The sequence below is a fragment of the Triticum urartu genome, chromosome 2A (assembly GCF_056163025.1).
Source record: "Triticum urartu cultivar PI428250 chromosome 2A, HENAU_Tu73, whole genome shotgun sequence".
NCBI lineage: Eukaryota > Viridiplantae > Streptophyta > Magnoliopsida > Poales > Poaceae > Triticum > Triticum urartu.
In genome coordinates, this window is record NC_141874.1 from 619472050 (window position 1) to 619480239 (window position 8190).

The window sequence follows — 8190 nt, forward strand, 5'->3', positions numbered from 1 at the left end:
CTTCGTAAAGCGCCGCATTCCTTGTCCTCATGGGCTTCGATATGAACAACTAGCTGTGAGTATAATCTGGCCCCTCCTGGGCGGTTTATACTCAATAGTTATATCCCCAACATTAGGCCCCAGATTGATTTGAACTTGTTCATGTTAATTTTCAGTACTTAGAAAAATTCCTTCTTCAACACTTCCCCGAAAATCTTATAAACCGCCGTGACGTCATCTCCAAGACCATGGTAATCTGCCGTGACGTCATCTGCCATTAACTTTTACACAGAACCCAAATCTTTTAATGTATCTCCTTTAATGAACCTCCGAAAATTGAGGCGTTTGTATGTCTACAGATCCATTTTTCGACCTCCTCGATTCCCACGCCTACCACTTATCCATTCACCTTATAAATAGAGCGGGGGGTCATTTTCACTTTTCCCCTCGTGCCTCTTCGTCTCATCGTCTTCCTCGCGTCGCCCCAGCGCTTCGAACTCCGCCGCCACCGTCGGACCTCGCCTCTGCTTCGACCTTGGCCGCTGCATCACCCTGAACACACCAGAGACTTGCGGCGCCTCTCCGCTGTTCCCTCAGCACAAGTAAGCCTTCCTTTCCACCACCGTAGATCTATCTTTAGGGTTTGGGCGTTCATCGGTGTTCATCCCTGCGCGGTAGTTCTTTTGATTCAAACCTTGATGTTCAATCTGTATAGCGATGGCCATAGTCTTTATTTTTCATCAGTGCATCTTGTTTAAGCAAAAACTCCAATCTGAACCTTTATCCACTGCTTCGGTATCCATATTTAGGTCTGCATATACTTTCATTTTCTAGCCCGTGGTAGATCCAAAATTATAATGTCACCCTGTGAAACCTGTTTTCCATTACTTAGTTATCTCAAATATGTACCTTCAATATCAATGTAGGCGGTTTAACTTTAGAAAATGATAATCTGCCAGGTACCATTAGTCCCCTCTTAAACCATCAATCGCTTATCTTTGTACTTCTGACAATACCAATATCCGATTTAACAATTTTGCATGCTTTAATACTTTCCATCTCTTAACATGCAACGCTTTATGCTTGTCAACCATGAATCTTAAACCGACACAAACCTTCCTTCTGGTTGTCAAAGAAATGGCCAAGTCCTTTTATGCTTGCAACTGGGTTCTGTCCCAGATTACGGAAGACGATCTGAACAGGTGTGTTATAACTGGCGCTTTACCCAAATAGAGTGAAATCCATTGGAGAGCTCCCGGTCCAGAAAATCCTCCTACCCCAAGGTTGGTGAAGTAGTCGTGTTTGTTGATCATCTGAGCCGTGGTTTTAAACCTCCCGGATCAAAAAAATTCCGTGATGTGCTTGCTAGCTTCCAACTCCACCCTCAAGACATTGGACCCAACTATGTGTCCAATATTTGTAATTTTCAAGTGTTTTGCGAGGCTTATCTGCAAGAAGAACCGACCGCTGAACTGTTCAGAGATTTCTTCTACTTAAACCGTCGTACTGAATTTACAGATGGGCCAAATACTGAACTTGGCGGGGTTTCCATTCAGGAAAGGAAAGATGTCAGCTTCCCTCACGCCAAGCATCATAGCCACCCAAAATACTGGAATCAGACTTGGTTCTATTGCCGAGATACGTCTCCAGATGACAAGAATCCTCTGCTGGGTTATCGTGCTCACCGGCTTACCAATTGACACCCATTTCCTCAAAGGCTGACTGTGAAAGATCGGGCCAAATACTCACCACAGCTTTCAAAGCTCAGGGCCTTTGTGGCCAATGGTTTAACATGCATTGATTTTGTTCGCTGCTGGATATCTTGGGGCATTTGCCCTTTAAGCCGTCGCCCCGGTTTAATGTGTGAGTATACAGGGGATTTGACAGACCCTCAACAGCACACCAACATTCAACTAACTGACGCTGAAATCACTGAAGCTGTCAAGAAGATACTGGATGAACCGATGGCTGTCTGCGGTAAAACAGGGCTTAGTCCTTTCTGCGCTTCCAATAAACCGCCATCAGTAAGAATCGCATAACTCTTGTTTTAATCCGTTCCCCCTTTTTTTATTTCCTTATAACTTTTGTCAATCTTTTCCAAGGTGATGATCCGTTCTGGAAGAAGAAGCCGCAGGATAAACTGGCCAAGACACCTCGCCGCAAGACCAAAGTCATCAAAAGGTCTGCCAAGAAGAAAACCGTCGAGTCTGCCGAGCCGAACATCGATGACGATCCTGATAACCCGTAATCAGAGGTAGAACTTGATTTTCTTGGTTCCTTTTTCATACACCTCATTGACAATGACCATTATCATTGATGTAGAGGTAATTATTCTTTCCTCCGGTTTAGACCCTCTGCCAACACAAAAAACCCGTCAAGCAAACCGGAAAGTAAGATTTTCAGACCCTCTTCCTTATCTGGATCCAAACTTTCTTTTGAAGAAACAACAACACGAAGCTTGCCGCACAACCCGGCATAGTGGCCAGGTGGTTACTTCGTCCGGTTTACCGAACACGCCGGTTCGTAAACGTCGACCAGAGGTTTCACCTATTCCTGGCCCATATTATCCCAAGGCAGGTTATTTCTGACAACCTCTTAACCCGTCTGATTCCGACTATCAGGGAACATCTCATTCATCTTCTGGCGAGTCAACAGGGACATAGCTTCCACCCCTTAAAACTGTTCCCGGGTGAGCATACTAAACTAACCCTTTATACCCTGCACCTACTTAATATACTAACCTTTATGTCCATTCATTTTAGAGCCAAAGCCAGACCCAGCAAAAAGGCTAAGTTGAATAAACCGGCTGATGATGACACGGCAGCTGACCCGGAAAAGACTCTAGAACCGTTTGAGCCAAATACTGATGCTGTCCTTGACGATCCACGAGTACAAGATCATGACACCTTTGTTGAGCAAGTGGAAATTGTTCCGACAGCTCATGATGATAAACCGCCGAGCCCAACCAAAGCCGCTGATGATAAAACGGATGATGTTGTCGTTACTGGCGTCAGCTATACGGCCCCAGGCAACCCCACTGCTCTGTCAAAACATAGCGCCAAGGAAGAATTTTCTGCTATAGACAAGGGCAAGTGGAAGGCAGATCTGGAAAGTTATGCCCATCTCGGCGCCCAAGACATCCACTCTGGGTTTTTAAACCAGCTATACACCAGCCGTGATTATGAAGTCGGGTTATTGAACATGATGAAAGAGCGATATGAGGTAACCACTGTTGACTTCTGCATAATTACTCTTCCCTTATAACCAGTTTAGTACCCCCAACTCCAGTAGTCCCCAAGGGCCGGTTTATAGTACCAATATGAACCGGGACTTTGTAGAAAATGCTTCAATTTTCCCTATGTAGGCCCTAAGGGCCGGTTTTATCTTTTCAAGATGAACCGGGTCTTTTTACTACAAGACTCAACATTCATGTATAAATCTGTGTAAACCGATGAACCACCAAGCTCTTTGATGGCAGCAAAATCCATAGTCTTTAACTTTGAGCAAATATGCATTAGTACCCAAGTGCCAAGTATATGACTTGTCATATGCTTGGGACTTTGTAATAATTTTGGAGAAGAAGCGATAGCCATTAGCCCCCAAGTGCCAAGTGTATGACTTGTCATGTGCTTGGGACTTCAAATGTATGCTACCAACTGACAAATTGCACACCTCTTGCAGGCTGAACTTAGCAAAAAATGAAACCCAAGTCGCTGATCTTCAAGAAAACATCAAAACTCAACAAGCCGAGACTTCCAAGGACAAAGAAGAGCTGACCAACGCTTTAGTAGCTATGGAAAAACTGAAGGAGAATTTTAAGAGTGAGTGGGCAGGCTGGGATACAGAGAAAGCCACTCTGCTGAAAAGAGCTGAGGACGCTGAAGCGGCCCTTAATCCGGTCATAGAGGAACTAACTGGCTTAAAGCGGCAGATAAATTCCATGACTACTGCTGTCTTTGGTGAGTAATCGTCTTCACAAACTGTAACCATGTATTATCAAATAAACTGCCGATTTACCAATTGTGTCAATGCAGGGAGTCGTGTTGCTCATCTGGGCTCTGACATGCGTCAAAGTCTGAAAGTTGTGTGTACCCTTATAGAACAGCCATATACCGGTGTACAACAGGTCATCTGCACAACTTCTCATAATAAACCGCCCCCAACTTTGATCAAGGATACATTGGTAAGGCTAGCTGTAATGCCTACCCGGATTGAGGAGATGAAGAAATCAGCTGCCAGGGCGGGTGCTCTTACCGCATTGACGCGAGCCAAGGCCTGGATCTCTGATCTTAACCCGGCCGATCTTGGAAACGGCTATCCCAACATCAACGAGGATGGGTCAAATTTTAATAATGATGACCTCAGAGCTTTGACAAGGGAGATGCGCCCACTAGCTAGCAAATTGGCTGAAGAAACTGATCTATCACATTATCAGGCGATTTATGATGCCAATAACAAGAAGGTTAATCCACCAAGTTGCAACGCTCCGGATCTTATTCCGCCAATCCATAAGCATACTTATGCTCCTGATGTTGACCCCTCCTCACTTATAAGCGATGAAGCTGTATTCACAGCCTTAACTAGGATCGATTGGTCAACCAATGACTTCCAGCCACTGGGTAGAGAAGAGGAGGGTGAACCGGCGCAGGATGATCCACAACCTTCAAGCTAGCCCGATCAAGATTCATAAACCGGTAGCCGGTTTAGCTTCTTCCCTCTGCAAAACTTGCTTAAAACAATTGTTCTTATGGGCAATAAACCGCCTTGTAATAGGCTAGTTTAAACGCTTGGTCTGCTATGCCATCGTGCATATTTACTTTGCATGACATTGTTAATCCGCCATGTTAACATATGCTATGTCTGCGTATGATACTTTAGCCCTATGACATCTGCTCCTGCAATTAATAAAATAAGCAATGTCCCAGCAGTGTATCGCTGGACGGGTTATCCTGCCCAATAACATACTCCCTCCATTCCTAAATATAGGGTGTATAGTTTTTGGCACGGAAATTAAAGAATGCACATGGAGGGAAAATTTCACAAGTTTTGGGCAAGACTACACCTGACTAATTGACATGAGAAAATAGAGGAGCTTGCCCCATGTAAGGAAATGTAAACAAATCCCTTAAAAAGTTATCCAAATGAGTGGTGCAAGGCAATACACCTTATATTTTGAACTTTTTCTCAAAAATCTATACACCTTATATCAAGGAACAGAGAGAGTAGTTTGTAACCATGGCTAGGCATAAAAATAACCATATGTAATGTAAAATATACCATACCTGTGATATTTTACCACACTGCTGGTTTAGCAAACCGGTATAATAAGGGTGATAACCCATAACTTGAATACTGTTAATCATCATCTGTTTGCCGGTTTATGAACGGGCCTAGGCCGGATCAATACATACCGGACAGTGGTTTTCCACTTGTTGGTTACTTATAATCAAAGGCCAGGCCAGGCTAATAAGCGTAGATAAGTTATACTCATAAAGCATTATAAACTGAAAAAATCAAGAAAGATTTTAAATAGTCATAATTGTGGTATTGCACTGATCAAGAGGGTTTAAGCTATGGTTCGAATACGACCAAAGCCCCCAAATGATTTCCCTGGTGGCCTTATGCCTATCAAGAGGTGTAGCTATGGTTCGAATACGACCAAGCCCCCAAGTGATTTCCCTGGTGGCCTTATGCCTATCAAGAGGTGTAGCTATGGTTCGAATACGACCAAGCCCCCAAGTGATTTCCCCGGTGGCCTCATGCCTACCAAGAGGTGTAGCTATGGTTAGAATACGACCAAGCCCCCAAGTGATTTCCCTGGTGGCCTTACGCCAATCAAGAGGTGTAGCTATGGTTCGAATACGACCAAGCCCCCAAGTGATTTCCCTGGTGGCCTTACGCCAATCAAGATGTGTAGCTATGGTTCGAATATGACCAAGCCCCCAAGTGATTATGTGGGATGTGCCCAAGGGGCACCTATGTTTGAGTTGTGCTATGCAACAGACTCTCTTTGGTCCCTTTAATCCGGGCATTAAGCCTCCAAGTAGATCAGAGCTATGCTCTGTAATGCCCCGAGACCGTTGCGCTAGGTGTCCTCCAGTTATTTGCTGTTGTTGCCTTGTCATTTGTTTGCGTGTCATGCATTTCATATCATGTCGTCATGTGCATCGCATTTGCATACGTGTTCGTCTCATGCATCCGAGCATTTTCCCTGTTGTTTGTTTTGCAATCCGGCACTCCTATGTCCTCCGGCGTCCCCTTTGCCTCTTTTTGTGTGCGGGTGTTAAACGTTCTCGGATTGGACCGAGATTTGCCAAGCGGCCTTGGTTTACTACCGGTAGACCGCATGTCAAGTTTCGTGCCATTTGGACTTTGTTTGATACTCCAACGGTTAACCGAGGAACCATAAAGGCCTCGTGTGTGTTGCAGCCCAACACCCCTCCAAAGTGGCCCAAAACCCATCCAAACCCCTCCATCCTCTCGGTTGTTCGATTACAATCGCGTGATCGAAAACCGCACCTCATTTGGACTCTCCTAACTCCCTCTACTTATATATATGTGTGCCTCCCCGAAAATTCGCGGATCAAACCCTAGTCCTCTTCCTCCTCCGCGCGCCGGACATGTCCACTCCGCCACCGGACATGTCCGCCGGTCACCTCACGCCGACCAATCGTAGGTCGCCACGTCGCCCCGCCGCCGCTCTCCTCCAACCCCCGTGCGCCACCTCACCCGCCGGCCCTCTCTCTCTCCTCCACACCGCGCAGGCCCGGGAGGCCCAGATCCGGCCCTCCCGGCCCGATCCGCGCCCCGCCGCCTGGCCGGTCCGCGCCGCCTGGAGCTCCGCCACCGTGCCGCCTGGAGCCGTGCATCGCCGCCCGCCATGCGCCTCACCGCGCCGGCCGCCGCGCGCCTGCTTCGCTCGCCTCGCGCCGCCGCCTCGTTCGCCGCGCGCCTGCCTCGCTCGCCTCGCCACCGCCGCTTTTCTCGCCGGTCTCCTCGCCGGAATCTCGTCGGCGACCGCTCCAAGCTCGCCGGAGTTCGTCGTCGGATCCGCCGCCCCGGATCGGGACCAGATCCACCAGCCCTTCGAACCAAACGGCACCTCCCCACGTCCCGGATATCCTCATCCTGCGTTGACTTTTCGCGGAGGTAAAATTCCACTAAGTCCCCGAAGTTTCCAGATTCATGTGCCCATGTTCATCATGCCATAACTTCCTGTGTGATGCTCCGTTTTGCGTGCTTGAGATATCAAATTGTTCGTCTGGATGTCCTCTTCATTTCATTCCATTGCACCATGCTTGTTTGAGTCCATCTTGATGCCTAAAATGCTGTTGCAAGAGTGCTAAGTAATGTTAGTTTCTGTTTCTTAACAGATTTTGGACATTTGTCATTTTTGCCATGTTTAATGTGTGCCTCCTATGAACTTGAGCCCTACATGTGTTTTGGGCTATGCCATGCCATACTTACAGGGGTGTATGCCATGTATTTTTGTGATCAATGTGGTGACTAGCACAAGCATGCAAAGTAGCTGTCGTGGTGTTGCTGATTTCAGGGACTTAGAATTCTTCTAAGTCTGTCTGTTGTTATTTTTATGCCATGTATTCATGTTGCCACAGAGTGATCCATGCCTATTTTGAGCATGTTCAGTAAGGATGATTTTGAGATATTGTTATGCTCTATCCATACATGTCTTTGCTTGCATTTATGGAGTGCCCTAGCATGACTCAATCTTGCTTTACTTTTGCTATAAAATGTTCCTGGCAGATTGTGTACGTGTTAATCAATTTTGCCGAGGTTGTTGTAGTTGATCCATGCTTGCTATTAGTTTGTTCTTGCCATGGTTAGCTTATTGATCATGTCTTCTTGCTGGGTGTATGCTTAGCTTGTCATGCAATGCCTTGTGGTGAGTGCATCGAGCTCGCAAACATGCCTACATAACTCTGTTCTTGCCATGTCTAGTTTTCTGCGAAGTCTGAATCTGTTAACAAAACTTGCTATGTTTACATGGTTGCCATTGCATTGGCTGATCCCTTTTGGCTTATGGCCAGTAAGGGACTTTTGTTATATGCTTTGAGTAGTTTCATGCAATGCCTTGCTTTGCCATGATATGTTCCTATAGCATGTTGTTATCTTGCTCTAAACATTGCTTCCTGATGTTAAATCCTGACATGTTATTTTCACCAAGTCTGAGAACCTGATATCTTTTGCATT